The sequence below is a fragment of the Octopus bimaculoides genome, chromosome 18 (genome assembly GCF_046866305.1).
Source record: "Octopus bimaculoides isolate indiv1 chromosome 18, ASM4686630v1, whole genome shotgun sequence".
Lineage (NCBI taxonomy): Eukaryota > Metazoa > Mollusca > Cephalopoda > Octopoda > Octopodidae > Octopus > Octopus bimaculoides.
This window is the reverse complement of record NC_142945.1, coordinates 41,536,952-41,559,691: the sequence shown is the minus strand read 5'-3', so window position 1 is coordinate 41,559,691 and position 22,740 is coordinate 41,536,952. Positions and strand designations below refer to the sequence as shown.

Genomic DNA, 22,740 nt, shown 5'->3' with positions numbered 1-22,740 from the left:
AAATATTTTTGCAAATTTGTTCAAGTTCTTTAGATTCTGAGTCCAAATCCAGCTGAAGTCAACTTTGCATTTCATCCTTTCGGACATTAAGATTGAAGTAATTGACTAACCCTTAAAGATTGCTAGCCTCCTGCCTGAGTTAGAAGCAATTACTTCATGATGTGAGAGTGATGGATGGTGGCAGTATTGTTAGAGTGTCAGTCAAAATTCTTGTGATATTCGTTCTGTTTGCTTATAGTCCTGAATTCAAATTCTACTAAGGTTCTCATTACCTTTTGTCCTTCTCATGTTAATAAAAGATGTAAACAGTTAAGTACAGAAAGAAATTTCATTGACTATTTCCTCCTTGCAAATTCTTGACCTTGTGTTTATGTTAAAAATCATTATTTGGTTGAATTTTAATATTCTCTGAATTTAATTCTTACCCAGGTTGACTTTGCCATTCAATCTTCATTCTTCCCAAAGCAGACGACAGGTTGATATAATAAGTACAAGCCATGCACTGGGGTTTCTTATTAAATCAACTGTTTCCTCCTTCTGTAGCCTTGTGAAACTGCTGGAGACTGTGGTCAAGCCCTGGCTGGAGAGGGTTGCTGCTGGAATGCCATATGTGTGGTAGCAGGATTTGTCTCCTTGCCATACCTCTGGAAAGAGTCAGAAATGGTTGTGAAAGGATTTCTACTTCACCAGCCCCAAATTCTCTCCTTCTAATTCCCTCAACTTAACCCCATGGATTACTATGAAAGTAATGAGAAAGACACCAACTGCTCTGCCTGCAACACCAAGGCTGAGCTGGTGACCAATATCATGGAGGTGTTCAAAGATTCTTCCAGGGACATAGGGAGGAACGCATGCACCAGGTTCTGGATCTGTCATGAGGCCACGGTGGAAATGAGGGTAGCTACTTTAGGTAAACTGTTATCTCCCAGCTATAATCCAGTTGATATTTTTTGATTTTTAAAAAAAAAATTTAGTTTTGGATGAGATATTATTTTCTTGTCCTTTTATGCACACAAACACATTAAACATGTGCATGCGTTTATGCCTCAATGTCTTCACATTGCATGATAATTGTAAATGATTGTCATACAAGTAGTGTCGCTTGTGATCTTTCATGAAAATATTTTGGAAACAGATGAGGGTTATTAACAGAAAGAACATTCAGCCTCAGCAAATTCTGTCTGATCCAGGCAAGTATGGAAAAGTGAACATTAAAGTGATTATATATATCTTATCATTGTTACTTCTGCTTTTCCATGCTATTGGATGAGACCCTTTCAAGCGGCATGTTATGGACAAATATTTCACCTCTTTGAAAATGCAAGAATACACTACACTCTATTCTACAAATTAGGATAAATGTTCAGCCATGGCTGTGTGATTTAGAATTTGGTTTGCAACCACATTGTTCTGGATACAGCCCTAATGTGTGGAACCTTGGGCGACTCTATTCCTTTACAGCTTCTGTTTGTTAAATATCTTGTGAATGGACTTGGATATGTGTGTGAGTTTGTTTCATCTGAAGACCAGTCTGATTTATGCTACTGCAAAAGAATGTTTGATGGCAGGTGTGGGAGAATAAACTGTGGCCATTATCTCTGCTGATCTTTTGCAGATCATAGTTGATACCCAGTCAAATCATCTACAGGAAAACCATGGCCAGAAAGGAAAGTGATGGTGGTAGATCTAGTCTAATAGCTTGCAATACTGAAGCCATTCAAAATCCAGGTGGTGGTGTTAAACAGAGTGGCATCCTTGGCCTTCTTCGTTTCATTTCCTACCACACCTGGGAGATTACCATGTCTTCAACCTCTTTGCTGTCAAGCATGGTTACCATGGAATACCATTATTGCTTCATGCTGTACGATTTGGTAAAGTTTTTTGTTTTCCTATCAAATTATGAAAAATACATTCCATTTCAAGCAACTGTATGTACGTATAAATCAGTCATGAGCAACCTGCGACCCGCTTCTCGAAAAAGGTTGTCCTTGCTAGCATAAATAAATGTATGTACGTACGTATGTGGTTTAGTACACAGCAGCGAAATTTGAATGTAGTATAGAAGTGCGCACATGCATATCATATGTGCATCAGCAACAAATATGAGAAGAAAAAGGAGGGTTACTGCTTGTTATCGAACCCAGTCGCCACGATTCTTTTGTAACAATTTTCGGTGAGAAAATATATGAGCGTCGAATGTTCTTTCACACCCAGTTTATTAGAAAGATTTATGTCAAACTTCCGCCACCCTATTAAAATAAGCTAAAAGAAAAGAAACAGAAGACCATATATAAGAAATTTAAATCAACATTTTATGCACACACACACATACCCAAATATATACATGCATACACGCTGCTAAGAATTTTCAATCCTTCACCAAAGTAGCTACATCACACTTTCATGCAGCAAAGAAGAATCGAGGCAGAAATGCAATGCAAATGTTTACTAGACCGAATGCTTTCCGCGGTATCATCCGGGTGGCTGATTGCTTGTTTTTGGTTCCTAAATCAAATAATGAAAATATTTTTTATTTGCTGAATTATTATTCTTGTTGGTAACAATAATAATTAGTTTTTATTTCAGTGCACTGCATTGGTTATTTTTATTTATTTATTTTACTCCTAGAAACCTGATACGTCTGTATGTGTGTGTGTGTGTAATGTATATATATGTATGTGTGTAATCTGATTTCACTGAAACAATTTATAAGGATGCCATCAGAGTCGATTAACGAAGTATCCTAATTTCGCCAACGATGATCGCTTCACCTGTTAGAAATCGCAACCAAATTTTTTTTCAAATCACACCCAACTTTTTTTTTCTATAAAAAAAAGAATTTCAAAAATGGTTAACGTGTTTCTAGATACAGTCTGAAAGTAAAAGAAAGAAAGGAGAGGGTGGCGGTCATAAGAGGAACGTCTTCGATCGGCGGTTAACTTCATTAGCGCTAAACTCGGTACTAAAACATGAACACTATTTCGAACTGGACAATCAACCTTTTCTATAGTTTTCTTGTTGGTTTATAGTTTCGTACTAATGTTATTACACCCATATAGCGTATGGTATAGCCTCTATGGTAATATTAACCGCGTCGTCCACACTGTCCTTCCTTTGTATCAAATTGTACGGTGAGATTTGGTTGCTATCTCTTGTAGATTAAAGCGATCGAGAGGTGCCTTCGTCTTAGTCTTTTTCACGATTTCAAATTTCTTTTTGCTGAGAGGCAGCTTAGTTGGTTTATAGTGTGCAGTAATGTTACTATTCTCATGGTCTGCGACGTCTATACAAATGTCCTTCCTTTTTATCAGATGGTTAGAGTGAGATTTGGTTGCTATCTCCAGCAGATTAAAGTGTTCGAGAGGCTCCCCTAGTCGACATCTGTATCAAATTATTATTTTTCTCGCTTGAAATTTCCGCAGTTAAAATACAAAACAACCATTAAGGTGGTGTGTGTGCTTCGCTTGAGAATCACCTCAGCAACACAGCTGCAAGCTTTACCAACCACCACCAAACACTGGATGGCGCGTCTTGCTAGCAAGCTGATTGCTACGACGACTGCTAACCCGGAAGACAAGCCCATGTTTTTCCATTGGCGTTTCAAAGTGGCCGCTCGTCGCTGGTTGGCTGACGAGAATGACGTAAGGGATTTCCAAATGTTGTTAGAGAAGTTAGGATGGTACATCGCTGATGGTGGTAGATGTGGCTAGTTTGCCATACTCGTTTTCAATAACTGGGGAAAAATCGCCGTCATCATCCAATGTCTGAAGGTAAATATCGCTGATTTTTTCTCTCCACACATCGGATGTTCCATACGTTAGGATATTTTCGTCAGATGTTCGACCGGGGCCGCAGGTTTCGTAGTTTTCAATGTACATATGTAACAACATTATATCCGTGTCGTGTGCCTTTTTTTTCTTCTCTCTTTGACGTGAATGCACAACCATAATATTGCAATTGCTATTATACTTATCTGTTCAATATCTACGGGCATTTTATCCTCTTCTTCTAATGTTGTTTGTTGTCAAAACGGTAGCCAGAAGTAAATACTCTTTTGTGTCGATTTTGCTTTGTTTGACCGGTTGTTTATTTTGTTTACCTATTTCCCCTCTTTTTCCCCCCATCGAGCATCAAATCGGGGTGACCTACATCTTTCATTTGTATATACTATATTATGTGTGCGCGTGTATATATGTATATAAATATACGTGTGCTATTTGGTACGATTTCTAAAACATCACACCCATTTATTTAAATAATATACATATACATCTACACATGTATATTTCACATATAAATTTGCATACGTTTCCATACAAACACATCAACTATCTATTTCTGCATACATCTGTTATTTTGGCTTCGTTCCAGTCGACCATAAAATATATCTGGTTCAAATATTTTCCTTCTCTCTTGTCTTCTATCTTCACGTCAATATAACATTGGATATATATATATTTTTGATTAGAATTTATTTTCGATAATTCTAATTGATTTTAATCGATTAAAATTTCCTTTCTATTTGAAAATTAGTTATGAAACACGTGTAGTCGTTTTATTATCTTTATCTTATGATATTTACTTTGTATTATATTATACTCATTTATTGTGCTTTTAATTATTAATTTTTCTATATGTGACAGTGGATTTTCATCGATGAGTTCATGAACCTTGGTTCTTTTCCCTAAAACTATATATATATATATATATATATATATATCCTATTTGTAGATATTAACAACATGATTTTGTACAACTTTAATGTCTGATCATGTCTTCCTAAACAACCAAAACTAAAACGTAACGCACAAACAAAAACTAAGCCAGCCAGGCTTTTTTTTTCCCCATTTTCTGAACATCGTAGATTGCCAATGTTCTCGTTAATTCATTTCTGAAATGCATCTCTATTTTTATCCGTCTGCTTTTTATGGGTCTCTCTCTCACTCTACCATCTTTTTATTTTTTTCCTGCCTTAATTAATGTCCGTCTGATAATTTTCTTTGTAAATGTTATATTTTCTTTTCCCGTAAAATTCCTTCGTTCTTAGTAAAAAATTAAAGTAGATTGTTTGTTGTCTATAGTGCACTTATATATTGTTGATAAAATAAACATAAGTCTGAGAGGAAATATTTGTATGCTATGTTTGTATGGTGTCTCTGTTGTGTTGTATTCGTTCGTTCATTCCATCCTTCCATCATACAATTCTTCTCCTCCCTCCCTCTCTCTCTCTTTCTTATCCTTGTAGCGCGCTTTATTTCCTATGCAATATCTGAGCGAGTCGACTGGCTTCAAATTCAAAAATGAACTCGACCTACCACCACCACCAGCCGTCGACTACACATTTCAACAATCACAATAACCCCCCTCTCTCTCTAGCTCACTCTTTCTCCTTATTTTCTCTCTCATCCTTTCTCCTTATTTCTTTCTCTCCATTCTTTTTCGTTTTTCTCTATTTTTATCCCTCTTTTCGTGTTCCACTTTTTCACAGCTCTCTTTCTCTCTATCTATTTTTTTCCTAATACTCTACCCCCCCCCCCCCCACTTCTCTCTCTTTTGTTTCAGGACTTTTCGCTCTCTGATTCTCACCCCCTAGTGCTTCTCATTCTCCTCCTCCTCCTCTTAAGTCCTCCTACCGTCATTCCTTGTCGTCTGTTCAGTGAAAACAAAAAACAAAAATCAATGAAATCTTCAGTTGTACAATCAGGTTTTATTTATTTCTTTACTTCACCACGAATAAAACACGGCATTAAACAGCTCTTTTCTTCACTTTTTTCTTCAGCTTGTTATATATATATATATATATATATATATATATATATATATATATATATAGGGTGGAACACGATTGGTATGTAGAAAGTCAGAATATTAGACTAGCCCGACATACGTAAATGTTCGTTGTCAACGTTCTGGACGATTCCACTTTGTACTCTATTGCAGGGGTAGGTGAGGTTTGTTAGCAGTCATGGATTCTTGTTTATCTTGCACATACATATATTGAGAACTTGGTAATTGAGCGAAATAAACATTTTCTGTACACACACAATGGGCTGAATATATATATATATACTTCCGTAATGTATATGTTTGCAGGTATATATATATATAATGTAAGTGGCTGTATGATACTTATGTTTTTTTTTTCCTTGTCGAGTGCGCCTATTTAATTATACAGTAGCCTTCTTGATCATATTTTATACGTCTGTGGTGTGTGCGCACGTACACATACGGCTTATATGAGTTTCGTCGATTTCGTAAGGGACGATTGGTGATAAGTGACACAAATTTTCTTCTAAAAGGAAACTCAAGACGCCTCAGTGATCTGGTGATCCAGGGACAAAAGAGAGTATGATATGAATGTGTGTGTGTGTATTCCTTCGAAACTGATGATTCATTTCGATGAGCTCAGCTACATTTATTTATTTAGCGAGCCAACGGGGGTACGTCTTCGTGGAGGTTCGACATACTAGAAATGCCAAATAAGTTCCCGTTAAATCACATCCCACTATCTTGGAAAACTAGAACACTTTTGGATAACATGATCCTGGGTACATTGTTCTTAAAGGTGAACGGCGTAAAGATTGGATGACCACGATTGGATCACTTTGATGGTAGATCTGTCCGATTTAGGATGACCTCAGGCTAAACAGGCATTGAGTTTTCTGTGGGTGTTTCTTCCATTTGTAGGGTGTAGTTTGTGTATTAAAACATATCTATGTGTGTGTGTGTGTGCTCACTGGTTATTTTTACAGTCGTAAATTACTAGTGGTATTTGTTACCTTTTAACTGGTGGACCAACAAACAGGAGGAGGGGGAAGTGGTAAATGAAAGAAAGAAGCTAAACTAGTCGAATGTCTACGAAGAATGGAGACAGCCATAGGGGAAATGAAACACAGTTTACTGTACCATAAATATGTAAGCAACAAGAAGAAAATAAGGCATTAGTAATTGACTGAACGAGTTACGTTCTTGACATATATATATACACCAGACAGACATCATGCACATGTCCCTTTTCAAAACGCCTAACACTTTGTCCAGAGGCTCAGTAGCTTCATAGACAACAATTGTACTACATAACATTTTAATACAATTCACATGCAGTGTATGTATGTGTAGAAACGATCGGGAGTGTAGTTTGTCACGAATGTCTTTATATTTCTGTATGTTTATATATAGATACAGCGTATGCGCAGAAACTTGTGTTTAAATAAATCAGGGTTTGTGATAGCTTTTCTTGCTCTGTAATACAACACACACACACACACATATATATATATATATATATATATATATATATATATATATATATATATATATATATACCTTTGTGTTTTACGGTAGGCTACGTGAATCGCGTGTTTAAAATTGGAAGTGGATGCAATACACGAACACACGAAGGCGTTGTTTTGTTTCAGCTGTCCTGAGACGTTCTGGCCATGACCATTTTAAATACTTTTATCCCCCGAGCTTCAGTGCACTCAAAAGTACATTGTACAACGCCTTCTTCACTTTTTAACACCGAGTTAGTGGAAGAATATTTCGCTGCTATTTCTAGCATGTTTTGTGACTATTTAGAAGCTCCCTGGATGGCGTTGTTAATGTATGGAGCATGTTCTACGGATGTATACATTAGTGGATTGGCAACAGAAACGCACGACATTCAAGCGCGTATATATACACACATACACGGATAGGGGGGGGGGGAGAAAATTGCGTGTTTAATATAACGACATACATATATAGGTTAAGTATCTTTTTCTTTGTTCATTGTAAATGTTCAGTTTACTGTGTAAAGAAAAAAAGACTACGCGATAGATAATGTGTTTAGATTTTCCTTTCTTTAAACCGTCGCAAATATATTTAATAAATATAATCTCACTTTGTATAACACATCAAACACTTCGTGACAAAAAAGGCTCCGATTACCAGCGAAGGCATGGTGCTTAGAGGAGTGGCAATTAAGGTTTTATATATATAAAGTATATCTATGTGTGTGTGTGTGTAAGTTCTGTAATTTATCGCTTCTTGGAGAGTCCGCAGGATTTAATATACGTGTGTATATACAAGAAACATAAGTACACGTAAACATATACACGGTTGTATATATATATATCTACATATGTTCGACTACTATTTCAATTTATCTTGTGTATTTTGATAAACGTGTTAAGGCATGTGTGTGTGTGTATATATATATATATATATATATATACATATATATATATATAAACACATACACCCACACGCAATGTGGAAGTCTTAAGAATTATACGTACACATAATCGCACATGACCATGTATCTATAAATATATATATATATATATATATTTTTTTTTAAATCAGAACACTTAAACACTGCTGCTTGCCCTCGTTTATCAAGTTGCATACACAAGTCCATTTCGTTTCCGTTGCTTATAGTTCATCGTTACCGCCTTTCACCAACACCACCATAAAAAATACTGAAGGGGAAGGTCGTTGATGTGGCTGCCACTCATTTTTGTAATACAATGACGAAAGCCTCTTTACTCTGGTCGTTCGGCCTGCTAGAAATAGATGCAGATTAGTCACCCTGGAAATTAAAGATAGAGAGAAAGGACACATTGCTCTTAACCAACCAAGGAGTTGTTTGTTTGTTTTTTTTCATGGTCGTTGGATGCTAATAAATAAAGTCTTTCTCCCCTCGGTTGCACCCTACCGCGGTAGAGAAAGGATTTATAAAGTAATGGAGTAAAAAATGGGATGGCCATGGCCGGAATACTTTTAGATCTTCGGTCTGCTTTTACCAGAGTTGACCCGGGGCTAAACAAAATAACAACAGCGAGCGTTGGCCTGTACTCATTGTCTCTGCTGTCGTCCACTAAATGTCTTCAACGCTTTTTCTATCTTTGTCTCTCCTATTTCCTCCCCTCTTACATCTATTGTTCGACCAAACTAGACTGCTATATTACAACTACTACTACTGCTATCGTCGTTTCTGCCTTTCCAACACTAGAGTAGTGGAAAGTACTTTGGCTAGCTACTCACATGTATATGTACATATAAATGTTACAGAATTTCACTATTATTATTATGCCTTGCAATTCCCATTTCTAATCTTTATATACTTTTTTAATGCATTTCCTTACTAATAGTTATATAATATATCATGCATGTAATGTGTGTGCGTTCTTTTTTTAATCTGTACTGAACACTACATACATATATATATATATAAATGTAGCTTTCGATTTTTTGCAATTTGTCGAAGTTCATTTTTAGATATTGTCTTTATATATTACCATTTTAGAGAATAAAGCATCTCTTCTAGAAATGCTGTTGGTATTATTTAATGGGCTTATTAAGTTCTGTCGTTGAATTTTCCCTCACTCGGCTGTCGTACTAAAAATGAGATTGGCTTATGTAAACTTTACTTCGACATTTCCTCTCACATTTTCTAGCAATTATTGCTGATATTTTCGTTTATGAATCACCGTACCTCCCCTTTCTGAACAGAATACATTCGTTTGTTATTTTGTATGTGTGTATATATATATATATATATATATATTTAAACAGGTATTGCAGGCACGTCTGTGATCTACTTTTTAACTTTATTTCTCTCCGTATATTCTTCTTTTTTACGAATAATCATGATGGACCTGGGAGGTTTTACTGTTCTTAACAAAATTATTTGGAGTTCAAAGAAATTTTGGGAGATAAAATAACCTTAGAAAAAAGATAAAATTAGCGTCACGCACACACACACACACACAGGCATGAGGTTTCTGTAGGTCGTGCTTCTCAAGAAATAGCGACGTAATTGGAAACGATTTCCTTGGAATGGAATTCGAAACAATTTTCTTAGACTCTAAATACCACACGACCAAAGCATTTCACACCCGTTTTCGTATTTAAGTTAGGTTTTGATATTCTATTACTTTAATAACGATATTTGATTGTTTTTTTTTTTAATACACTTTTTTTCTTGATGTTATATTTTCGTTGATCGTGGTCCCCCCGAGTTTTATATATATGTTCCTTTTTCAAACAAACCTTTGCTTGTTCTGCCATGTCAGAAACCTTGGTTAGCAGTGATGGTGGTGGTGGAGTGATAGTAGTCTAGGTCGGTGGGGGGTCCTATTAAATATCTCCTCCGCCCTCACTCTCTCCTTAAACATAGTAACATAATCAGAGAGGGTCTTCTCGTTGCTATATGCTGACTGTTAGTGATGGTGGTAGTAGTAGTAGTAGTCGTAGTAATAGATAGTACTGTAGTGGTGGGCGGAGGCAGGCAACCAGCGACACACTATAATGACCTCGGCTCGTTAGCAAAACCTTCCACCGAACCAAGCTAGCCAAACATATTTTAATCTTACCTCTTACCGCTCCTCATCCTCCTGTGCCACGCGTTCTCCCACCTCTCCCTTTCGTTTTGTTTTTGTTACTTCTTCATACTCTTTCCCCTTCTTCCTCGTCTATTTCACACCTCATCCTTCTCCTTTCCTTTCTCTCGCTACGCTTTGCTTCTAGTCAATCCTTCTCCTTCTCCTCTCTCTTGTCCGTCATCCTCCTCCCCTTCCGTTTCTACCTCATGTTAATCCAAAGCTATTTCTATATGTATTCGTCCGCTCTTAGACACTGTTCTTTTCTTTCTCTCTGGCGGCCTTCTCTCTCTCTCTCTTATCAACCTGTTTACTAACTCTCCCATCCTCTCTTACTCATTTGATCGTTTCTTTTCTAATACGTATTTTTTTTCTTTCGAAACGGTTATCAAATACACTGCAACGAGAATTTGTACAGGTGGGGGAAGGGCTTTCATCTCCTATATATCTTCACTTCCACACCCCAATCAATCACTATGAACATCATACCCTATATTTTTCAACATCTCCTTAAAGCTTATGTAGTTTAAACATTGCATGATTTTTCTACAATGCTCCCACGAAATATATTTCATTGTACGTGTATAAGGATTACTGTTAGTCTTGAATATTTCCTTTGTTTAAAATAATTTTTCTAAAACGCTACAAAATACAAACCCCTCTTCATCTAATATTATCGATCAGTCATCTTTTTATTGGCTGTATTGCGTCACCAAAGACAAATTTCTCTATTTCAACCGTTTTGTGCCATATCCCTACGGTTTCATTTTAAAAGCAATTAGCCCTAAACTGTTTTCTTTTCTCGAAACAGTGTCTTAATAATATATTACTATTTGAAATATTTAATAACTATATCTAGTTTCATCTATGATTTATTAGGAAATGTCCCGTTGCCTCTTCCTCTTCCGTGGGAAAAGAGATTAAGACAATAAAGTATTTGACTGGTACTTTATTGTGTCCACGCCGAAAGAATGGATGGCAGAGTTGACCTCTGCAGTATTTGAACTCAAGACAAGTATAAACACTGCAAAGCTTATCCCCGCCCCCCTTTCGACTCTGACGATTCTGCCAACTGAAATGGAGCCTATAAGTGAAAAACTTTTAAGAATCACCAAATCAATTATAACCACCCACACACATTATTTATTGATAATGCGATGAGAGTAAGGGTTAGGATTTTTAAACGCCTCCCCCAAAGGCACAGTACCGACTTATCGTACTAATTCACACTAATATGCAGGGACCAGTATTTCATTTACTATTTAAGTAGATTTAATATTTGTTTAATTTAGAAGGTGTTGGCCAAGGTGACCACTCCCGGTTCGGAAAAAAGAAAATCAATAATCCTGAAAGGCTTCGGGACCAATGGTTCCGGAAAATCGATGTTGTACCTGTGTTATAGATTAACTAAATTCCAGACGTATCAGTCAACGGAATAATACCAGCAATCTCCTTTTGTTATTGTTTATCCACCAGATTCGAGCCACCCGGCCTATTATCATCAAAGATTTTGCAACCGTGATAACCTCGACTTTCTTTTCTATTGCATTTTCAGAGGCATGAGTATATCAAGAACTGATATTCATGTCTTCTTTTTAAAAAGGGAGGGGACAAAAAGAGACAGTAGTATAATCTGAGAAAGATTTGTCTGCTGTTTTTAGGATTCCAGTGAATACGTACATAGCTCCCTGTTTGGTTAATGTCCTCTTTCCCTGGACTTATTATGTATGGGGGCCGTGTGCCCTCCTCTTCTCTCACCTTCTCTTCAACCGACACACAAGACAGAAGGTTCTTGTTAATGTTTCTTGTTCTGCTGCAGCCACTCGTGTGTTGGTGTTACGGTTAAAGGAAGAACCGACGCTTAGATTAGGTTTTTCGAAACTGATGAATCACCCCCTTCATTGCTCATCATTTTTTTTTTCCACTACGAGCGATCCTTCAGGCAACGAAAAGATGAACGCACGCATGCATGTGTACAGATGTACCGAGATATGTCATTTAGAGACCCGATATTTGGGATTTACGATAAGTAACAAATTTCCTAAAAACTTTAACTTCTTCCCGCAATCTTCCTTGTATCTCAGAAATATAAAAAGCTTCTCATATAATAAATATACATGTGTCTATGATACATATATATTAGTATGATGCTCTGCAAAAGGCGCATACTGTGTGATTATGGTATGCTGTCACAGGTAAGGCCATGCTGGGGCACACCACGCGTCATTGTAGCGGTTGCTGTAGGAGTGTCAGGTGATAAGTTTTGGACGGTCCTTAAAGTCTCAATTGGAAATTCCCTTCTTTCCCATGAAGGACATCTCAATTACAACCTCTCAGTCTACGTTGCCCTTACAAATGTGTCTTGTCTGTGTTTAGTATCAGATTAAGAAGCGTGTGCGTGTAACTACGTCTAGTGATATTGTATGCTACACATGGCTTATGGTCGGATGTGAGCAAGAAATTGCTTGGAAAATTTTAGAATTTCCCTCTTCTCTCTTTCTCTCCGTATTCTTCAACCATCTTACGAAAAGATAAGGTCATCTTCCCAATTCCCACATGTCTAGTGTAATGTGTGTGTGTGTATACATATATAAATACACACTCATGGCAAACGTATTCAAGTCGGTCGTGTCCATTTCATATTAATGTCCAGAACAACTACATTCGTGTCTCCTTTCCATTCCACATTCCGCAATAACCATTTTTTTAAAAAACCTGTCTGTTTTAATCTTGTGCGGGAGGCGAGGAAATTAGTTCAATTTTTTTTTTTCCATTATTCATATTCTGTTGTTACTCCGAGTTTCTCGTCCTTTACGTCTCTATACTCAACGCGATTTTCCTTGTGCGTATGTCTGTTTCTGTATGCTCTTCCAATTTCCCCGCTTTTGTACAGTGTTGTTAAGCATTACGTAATTCTCTGCTATGGTTTTTGGAATGAGAGGCGGGTGTTTTGAGATTTCTTAGCTGCAGAAGACGAACTGCTAGCTGGAATTTATTGATTTCACTTTTCTACCTTCCCTTCTCTCTTCATTCTATCCATGATGCAAAATTTAAGGTTGGTATCTTGTCTTTTTGAGGAAGTTCACCTTGCTTTCTTTGCCCGCCTCCTCTCTCCACGACGCGCTTCTTGCCCCATCTTTTATCTTTTACTTGTTTCAGTCATTAGACTGCGGTCATGCTGGGGCACCGCCTTGAAAAATATCAGGTTGAATAAAAATTAAGCAGCGTTTTGAACCATGAAGAATTTGTATCGGATCTTTGCAGAGTTTTGATTTTTTTTAAAAACATTCTTTTCCAATTATTGTCTGATAATACAGACATAGACGTGTTCAAATGCATCAATAAATTAACGTTGAAATTTTTTTCACCATTGTTACAATCTTCTGAAATGAAACTGTGAAAGCGCAATATTCTTGCAATTTTGCTCTTCAACTTCAAAAAAGGACGTAAAGCTGCTCACGATATCACCGAAATGTTTGGTGAAGAAATGACCAGTGAGTGATCAGCTCAAAAATGGTTTAAACGATTTTGAAGTGGAGACCTGAGCCTTGAAGATCATAAGCATAGTGGACGCTCACCTGTCATTGAGAAAGATCCACATGAAACCACTCGAGCACTGGCAAAAGAACTCCAAGTTAGCTAGAAAACTGCCTTGTAACCACTTGCATACAATCAGAAAATCAAAAAAGTACGACAACTGGGTACCACATGATTTGAATGAAAATCAGAAAATGAGCAGATCTGAAATTTGCTCCTCACTTTTTCACTGTAACCATAGCGATCCATTTCTCGACCGTATTGTGACTTGTGATGAAAAGTAGATTCTGTACAATAATTAAAAACGTTCCTCGCAGTGGTTGAACCAAAATGAAGCATGGAAAACCTTCCCTAAACCCAAGGTCTTCAAAAAGAAGGTTATGGTGACTGTTTGATGGTGAACTGCAGGACTCATCCACTAATAACCATTACTGAAGAAACATATTGCCATGAAATTACCAAAATGAACAAAAAACTGCTATTCCTCTGTCCCAGAAGAGGGCCAATCATTCTTCATGACAATGCTCAACCACATATTTCACTAATGACACTCCAGAGGTTGAAGGAGCTTGGCTACAAAGTTCTTCCCCACCCAGCTTATTCCCCAGATCTTTCTCCTACCGACTACCACTTTTTCAAGCACCTTGATGATTTCCTGCAAGAGAAGGAGTTCAAAAATCAAGCTGATGCTGAAAGTGTGTTCAAAGAGTTCATCAGCTCCAGAACTCCAGATTTTTATGTTACTGGAATAAACAAACTTGTAACTTGTTGGCAAATATGTGTTGATTGTAATGGTACTTATTTTGATGAATAAAATTTCCACAACGTTGAAATACATTGTGATGAATTTCATATTTCAAAACGTGGTTTACTTTTTACTCAGCCTGATATGTCAAATCAACTCCAGTACTTCTTTTTAAGTGTAGCACTTATTCTATCAGTCTCTTTGACGAACCGCTGTTCTGGGGGTGTAAATACGTCAACACTGGTTGTCATTGGTGGTAGGGGACAAACACAGACCCAAAGACACACAATACATAAATACATGCATACATGTACCTGTTATATATATGTATACGTCGGGCTTCTTTCAACTTCTGTGTACTAAATCGACTGGTCAGCTGGAGGCTGTAGCATTGCCCAAGGTGCCACGCATTGAAACTGAACCCAGAACCATGTTGTTAGGACGTTATTTTCTAAGTCCTGTATTGTCAAGCCACTAAGTTGCGGGGGCATAAACTAACACTGGTTGTTAAGTGATGAGGGACAAACACAGTTTCCATCTACTAAACCCACTCAAAAAACTACAAAGCCTTTGCTCAGCCTGGAGCTATAGTAGAAAACACTTTCCCAAGGTTCCACACAATGGGACTGGACCCAGAATTATGTGGTTGGGAAGCGAACCTCTTACCACACAGCCTTGCCTTATAAAATTATTGTTTAGCCCCAGGTAAGTGTTGATCGAGTTGGCAGGCATGTGATCAATGGTATTTCATTCGTGGCCATCCTGTCTATTTTATTTATTTTGTTTGTGTATGTACACTAAGTAATACATTGTCCAGTCTAGCCATAACAGATTCTCTTGGTGGCTCAATGTGTGTGTTTTGAGTGCATTTAGATCTATCAATACCTCAATTTAATTTCACAGGAAGTCTTTATTTACAGTACAAGGCACTTGAGTATGTGGTGGGTGTATTTGTGAATTGAATTGGTTATGTTATGAGAAGGAATGTATTTCACTGATTTTGACTGTCTGAAAAGTAGAGAAGCTGGTTGCATTCGATTTCAACTCACAAGCATAGGATAACCAGATCTCGCATACCCTCTCCTCTTAAATCCTTTTGTTACCTTATTTCTCTTGAAATACACTGCCGTTAGTAAAATAACTCTATCACTATTAAACTATGGGATTTTGATGGAAGATTATAATTTAGATTGCTTTTAAACAGGAAATTTGTATCATGGAAGCATGGTCAGTCTTGAGCGAGTTGGTATCAAAAAGGTTAAAGGGATCCAAGAGATGAACAGGATGGCCATAACTGGAATATATTAAGAGCTTTTATTGAACTGATTTGTTCCTAGGTTTTGTTTTTGTATAGAAATTAACATGAGAAAAAGAAATATTCGGTTTTTACTTCCTCAAATAGAATATACTCAATATATTTTATATGCACAGAGACACCTGCTCATGTAATCAATGATTGCTCCTATCTCACCTTGGTGTAAACACACACACACGAGTATATGACCCAGTGAATTTAGTTCTATACCAGCTAATGTTTGCACTATGTAAAATATATTATTGATATATTTTATCACACTTAGATTATATAGAGAGAGACACATTTACACACACACACATATAACCCAACAGCTGTGAGAGGCATGGCATGTGATAGTTAAAGTAATATTTCCGTTGGTAGCAATTTTAATTTAATAATATTCCTTTTGTGGAATATACAGTTTTTATGACATTGGCACTCCATGTGGAGAGAGAAAGGGTGATGCTGAACATTCTCATGGTTTTCTTGAATAGTTTGCCACTGACAGACACTTTAAGGCCTTTACTGAAAAAGGCACCACCTTCATGGTTTAGTTGAACAAATCAATCCAAGTCCTCTTTGTGTTTTTTTGCGTCTGATACATACTCTATCCGTTTCTTTTGTGGAACTGCTAATGGTGGTGAGGTCAACACAAACAAAAAGTATGCAGGTACACAAACACAAACACACTTCCACAGTTTTTGTGTACCAAATTCACTCACAAAGCATTAATTGAGTTAGGTATATAGTGGAAGGCACTTGCCCAAGGTCCTGCACAGTAGGATTGAACCTGAAACCACATGGTTGCAAAGCAAGCTTCTTAAACATGCTGCCATGCCTCCACTTATAGATCAAATTATGTTGAGCTTGAAAAGCAAGCTTGACCTAGACAGTATTTGAACACTAGATTAAATTAAATTATTCACTTTCTCTATTTACTTAATGTAAAAAAATATGTATTCTACCATCTAACATTTTTGTTTTTATTTACTTTGTTCAATTATTTATTATGTTGGTGCGAAATGGTTTCTCACACTAGGCCAGGCTGTGGGGTTTGCATTATGAACTGTTTTGTTCAGAGAATTAATCATCCACTTGTCAAATGAAGAAACGATAGGATTGGCTGTTAGAGCATCAGAAAAGCCATATAGTTTTCTTTTTATGAGTCCTGACCCTATTTTAGGTGTTAAAAATCCAAACAAATTGCAACCGAGAAAGGCATTCACACACACAGCTGAAAATAAATATGCATCTGCACACAGACTTGTCATGAAGGTGTAGTTGTGTTTATTGTTTGAGAGAGTGGCTGTTGTTTCTTCTCTCCTTATTTAACCTGACCCTCATATTTACACTTCTATTATATCACCTTTGACACTAAAACTATTATCCATTTGATTTACAGGATCAAATACAACAAAGCTACAGCTATTATTATTAAAAAGGTGACGAGCTGGCAGAATCGTTAGTAAGCTGAGCAAAATGCTTAGTGGCATTTTGTCTGTCTTTAAGTTCTGAGTTCAAATTCCGCCAAGGTCGACTTTACTTTTCATTCTTTCAGGGTCAATAAATCAAGTACCAGTCAAGTACTGAGGTCGATGTGATTGACTTACCCCTCTCCATGCTGGAGCACCACCTTGAAAGGGTTCAGTCAAACAAATCAACCTTGGTACTTATTCTGTCAGTCTCTTTGTCAAACGGTGGGGCAAAACAATACACAGTCACACAGTGGGCTTCTGTGCAGTTTTCACCTACCAAATCCTCTCACAAGGCATTGGTCAGCTGGTGGTTACTGTAGAAGATACTGGCCCAAAGTGACTCAGATGGGACTGAAAGTAACATTACACATTTTTCTCAGATCATCTTATTAACAACATAAATATTTTTAGTCCTACTTCATGATTATCATAATCATATTTGTGTGTGTGCGTGTGTTATTTCAATGCCTGTATAGAATATCTATCCACAATGGCCTTCATGCATCTCAGTCTGCTAGAAAAAGCAACCAAATCTCACTCGGGCTGCATACTACCATACTAAATGAAGGACATTTTAGATAATGTAACCTGGAGTACATACAATTGAAAAAAAAATCACTGAGATGGTCTTAGTTGGATTGCTTTGTTCGTAGGTCTGCTCAATCAAGGTTCATATGGAGTTAACTAACAACACTGACACCCTTATTTACTAGGCCCCAATTTAATGACATTGAAATATTTAATTCCAACAATTTTGTTGTTAGTAGCTTCAAGAGCCCATATGTTGTCATTGTTTGTGTCTAGTTTACAGTCCATTTGCACATGCACACAGACACATAATCCATTATCTTTCTCTCTCTCTCTCTCTCTCTCTCTCTCTCTCTCTTGCATACACAGTCTTTGTTGTAAGATCTTGTTGCACATTTCCTCCAGACTTGTGTCATACTTCTTAAACTACCTTTTTTTAGAGATAGGAGAAAGCAGTTACCTTGGGTCATGTTTACTAATCTTTTAAAGTATTTTTAACCAGATCCCCAAAACTTCTTTGCTTGTAATACTAATTCCCTCAGGAAGGTGTGGATGTCAGAACTTGCTTTATTATCATCCTTAAAATGGCAACAATGGTAATAATTTCTAACTGGCACAACTACATGACCGGTGTTTAGCTTATAAACTTGATAGGGATAAAAAGGAATGCAACTAAATAGTATGTAGGCACCTAATCCAGCACTATGTTAATTCACTACTTATTGTATTTATGATAATGACAAATTAACTAGTGATTCTCAATGTGATGGTAGCAGTGGGGAGGGCACCTGACCTACTGCAAATAACCACCTAGTCTCCCTTAAATCACATCCTTACTATATTAAAATGGAAGAATAACGGTATTAGATTATGTCTGAAAGAATCTAGAACGCCTGTGACACAACAGTCTGTTGAGGGCTGATCAGGTTCTACACAATAGCAGTAACTAAACCTTGTTTACTGAATGGTGCTGTTTGTCTCTGTGAGCATACTGGCTGTTGTAGGAGAAGTTAGATTTGACCAGTTCTATCATGGGCATATTTGGTTGTTGTTGGGTCTTCTTATAGGCATGGGTTCTGTTGAGATTATAGTAGGATGAGTTATAGAGTTGACCAGTACTGTTCAAACCCTACACAGAAATAATATTTTATCATGTATGGATATTTGAATTCCAGTAATATAAAATCTCACAGTACAGCCTAAAGTTCTATAAATAGTGTTGTTTTTACAGATTTTTAGTTGAGTTGCTTCATACCACTTTTTATGTAGTGTTTATGCAGATGGATTACAGAAGCAAATCAAGTTAATTAGTTGTTTTAATTCCTCCTTGATAGTACCACTGATATGAATTTTGATCAGTCATGGTTTTAATCATCATTTGTGCTTCAAAGTATATAATTTTATATTCTGTTGGTATTGCTGTCTTGTGTCTAATGTAAAAGTCAAAACTGTAAACAACTTTCACTTCGCTCTCTGCTGGCTTTATAAATCTGAGGCTTTTGTGACATGTATATGTATGTGTTTGTATATATATCATCATCATCATCATCGTTTAACGTCCGCTTTCCATGCTAGCATGGGTTGGACGATTTGACTGAGGACTGGTGCAACCGGATGGCTACACCAGGCTCCAATCTAATATATATATATATATATATATATATACACACACACACACACACACACACACACACACACACATATGCACATTATATTCTTTTACTTGTTTCAGTCATTTGACTGCAGTCATGCTGGAGCACCGCCTTTAGTCAAACAAATCAACCCCAGGACTTATTTTTTGTAAGCATAGAACTTAATCAGTCAGTCTGTTTAGCCACACCACTACATTACAGGGATGTAAACACACCAACGTCGTTGTCAATTTCTTTGATTAAATTCTTCAAAGTAGTGTTCTAGCATGACTATAGTTCAATGACTGAAGCGAGTAAAAGATAAAAGTAGATTCCTAGCTTCATTTCTAGAATCCGTAATAAAGAAGGCCATTCTAAAAAATACATCTGCAAAGAACCACATGAAGTACTTTTCATGACACAAGATTTCAATACCTTTTAAGGCTTTTGGGTGCCCAATAATGGTTCATGGAGCCAGTAGATGCTTCTGGTTTCTGTAAATGTTAAGATGATACATGATGATGAGTTTTCCTCAAAAATAGAGAAGTACTTGTTCAGAAACACAAAGCACCCCCTCAAGGTGACTTCATTTTATTATTCTTTCAGATTTCATTCATTGTAACCCCTTTACTTAATTTACTTTGGTATGTATTTTATCAAATGGCCTAGCTTTACTTTTTTTTTTTTTTTTGACAAAAAGGGACATGAATTAAACCTAGTTAATTAATTGTATTTGCTTCTGAGGATAATATTTTAAAGTAATTTAGATTTTCTTCAACCTGACTGTTTATTACAAATGTTTGTGAAAATGGTTCAAAAATGTCTACTTTTATAAACTCCTTTGTGTGTGTGTATGTATGTATGTGTGTGTGTAATCATGTATTATTACTTTATGATATGATTTGTATTTATCTCTAATAACTTGTACCTTTATAATCCGGATTACTCTAATAATATTCATAAGTGTTCACATAAATATTGTATCTTTGCCTGTTAGTCTTTTCTAATCAGAATCTGTGTCATCAGAGTTTGAAGCTTATAGGCTCTATAAGTATTTAGTCCTATTATTTCTGTGCTGGTGGGGTAAGAACAGGTGAGAGGCAGATGGCTAGATTTTCTTGCCTTTTTTTGTCTTCCTCTTTAAACAGTCACTTTTTTTTTGTTTCATTCTATCATTTTGCTCTATAAATTAGTAGCAGTAGTAATTGTAACTTCCACTTTTCCATGTTTGCATGAGTCCAACAGAATTCATCTAAGGCAGAGTTTCTGCAACTGGGTGCCCTTCCTGTCACCAACTCTCTCCTGTTTCCAAACAAGGTAATATTTTCCCATAGCCAAATAAGTTTTTCATTGGAGGACTAGAAATGGACAGCATCATTTCTATATGATGCTGATGCTCATTTCAGTCATGACAATATCAAGACAAGGGTAGTATACACATTATGGACATCTGCCAAATTCATTCGCAAGGTTTTGGGCCTATAATAGAAGACACTTGTCTGAGGCACTGCACAGTGAGACTGAACCTGAGACCACATGGATGGGAAGCAAGCTTCTTAACCTTATAGTTATGCCCCTGCCTATAATTACATCTGCACCCCTAATCAGTATGCATGCAAATACCTCAATTTGCAGCAGAACCATTTTACACATTGCGCATGTTGAATGTGAACCATTTATATACAATCTGTAAAGAGCTAATGTTTAATAATTCTGGCTTTCATAATTTGCATTTAAATGCTCTTGCCCTGAAAGCTGAACCACTTTGAAGTAGATATGAACTTGTAACCCATGAGATGGTGACTTGATAATTTATCTCCTCTATTTTGCTGTCTGAAGCAATATGTGTGTAACACAAGCAATTTTCTATGGAATTTTTTTTTTTAATTAATTTGCTCATCTGAGTATAAATGACACACAATAACTATTTCTTTAGAAAAGAAAAAATGAAAAACACTGGCTAGATATTCATGGAGATGCTTTTTTCAATTTTCTTCCAGATGTAATCTAATTGAATCTTGAATATAAGTATTAAAAAAGAGAGAAGCAAAAGTAAATTTTTGTTTTATATTAATATTGGCCAGTTTAATCAAAGGAAAAACTCAACAGAATATATTGGATTTTAGTGTGTTTTACATAAATTTCACTGTGACAATTACTGTAATATTACGATGAATAAATATATCTCTCAGGTGTTGTTAGTAAAAGTAGGAAATCATCAATGGCACATACATACTTTTTTTATATATTAAATCTTGTGGAATTTGTCCTTTGTCATTCACTTAATCTATCAGACTTAATAAATAAAAGTAAAAGAAAAACATTTTTGGTTATTTGTTTATAACAATAATTGATGGTGTCAAGCTTTATGAAGGATGTGAACTCTTTCGGCATCTACTGGAAGATATTTGGTCATAAATCTGATGATGGGTGAGTTTCGACATTGTCACCGCACACCTTTCTCTCTTAGCCTATCTGAGACCACCCTTGGAGCTACAGTACAACCCTCCTGTTTAAAAGTGATTTACATTAAAATTTTCCATCAAAACTTCATGTTAATTTGTGTTGCAAGCACCAGTTTGATAATGAGTTGTTGTTGTTGTTCTTTTTAAGCTATTTCAACAGAACTGTGGTAACTAGAGGGTTAACCATTTTGTTACCATATTTCTGTTGAGATGCTCTGTTTCTTTCAATTAATTTTAAATATAACAAAGAATTTAGTAAAATAACTTAGTTATCATTCAGCTAGTGTTAGGAACATAAATTATGACTAAGGTTTGGTGGAAGATTTTAATTCAAAACTTATGAAAACAAGATATTTGTACTCAGAGCCAGAGCCAGTTTAAGCCGGCTTGGTAACGAAAGGGTTAAATAAGGAAAGCACACAACAGATAGTGTAATGTAGTCAACATTCTCCTAAAAAGATATGGTAGTCACGTTAATCATGGGAGTGGTCCGGGACTAAGCAACTGATGTTTTCTTTCTTTACAATCTAGTATCAAGTGATCTGTATATCTCTTGTTATATGTTACTGTTTGCCTAATTCATATATCTTTTCAGAATCCTAGTTTTGAGAGTCATCTGTAACTCCACCTCTTCACTAACCAACCACACTGTTCTTAGTTATTGTTAGCCAAAGACTAACACTGTTAGTCATATTTAC

The 22,740-nt window shown here is 36.4% G+C and overlaps 1 protein-coding gene and 1 long non-coding RNA gene across 20 annotated transcripts in view; one reads left to right on the top strand and one right to left on the bottom strand.

Moving 5' to 3' along the window:
- The window catches only part of LOC106881986 (paired amphipathic helix protein Sin3a), a 163,094-nt gene that overhangs the window by 48,920 nt on the left and 91,434 nt on the right, over positions 1 to 22,740 (top strand). For 7 of the 19 annotated variants that reach the window (XM_014932522.3, XM_089366074.1, XM_014932520.3 and 4 more), the window contains exon 1: positions 3,669 to 3,770. The exons of the other annotated variants lie outside the window; for them this stretch is intronic. The gene's annotated coding sequence lies outside the window, so the exon portion shown is untranslated. Of the gene's footprint in view, positions 1 to 3,668; positions 3,771 to 22,740 lie in introns of those variants that run through there. 19 annotated transcript variants of the gene reach the window in all.
- Positions 8,346 to 10,141, bottom strand: LOC149132051 (uncharacterized). The gene is made up of 2 exons (XR_016244994.1): positions 10,036 to 10,141; positions 8,346 to 8,572 (listed from the first exon to the last, which is right to left on the bottom strand). It is a non-coding gene; the product is annotated as an uncharacterized LOC149132051 (long non-coding RNA).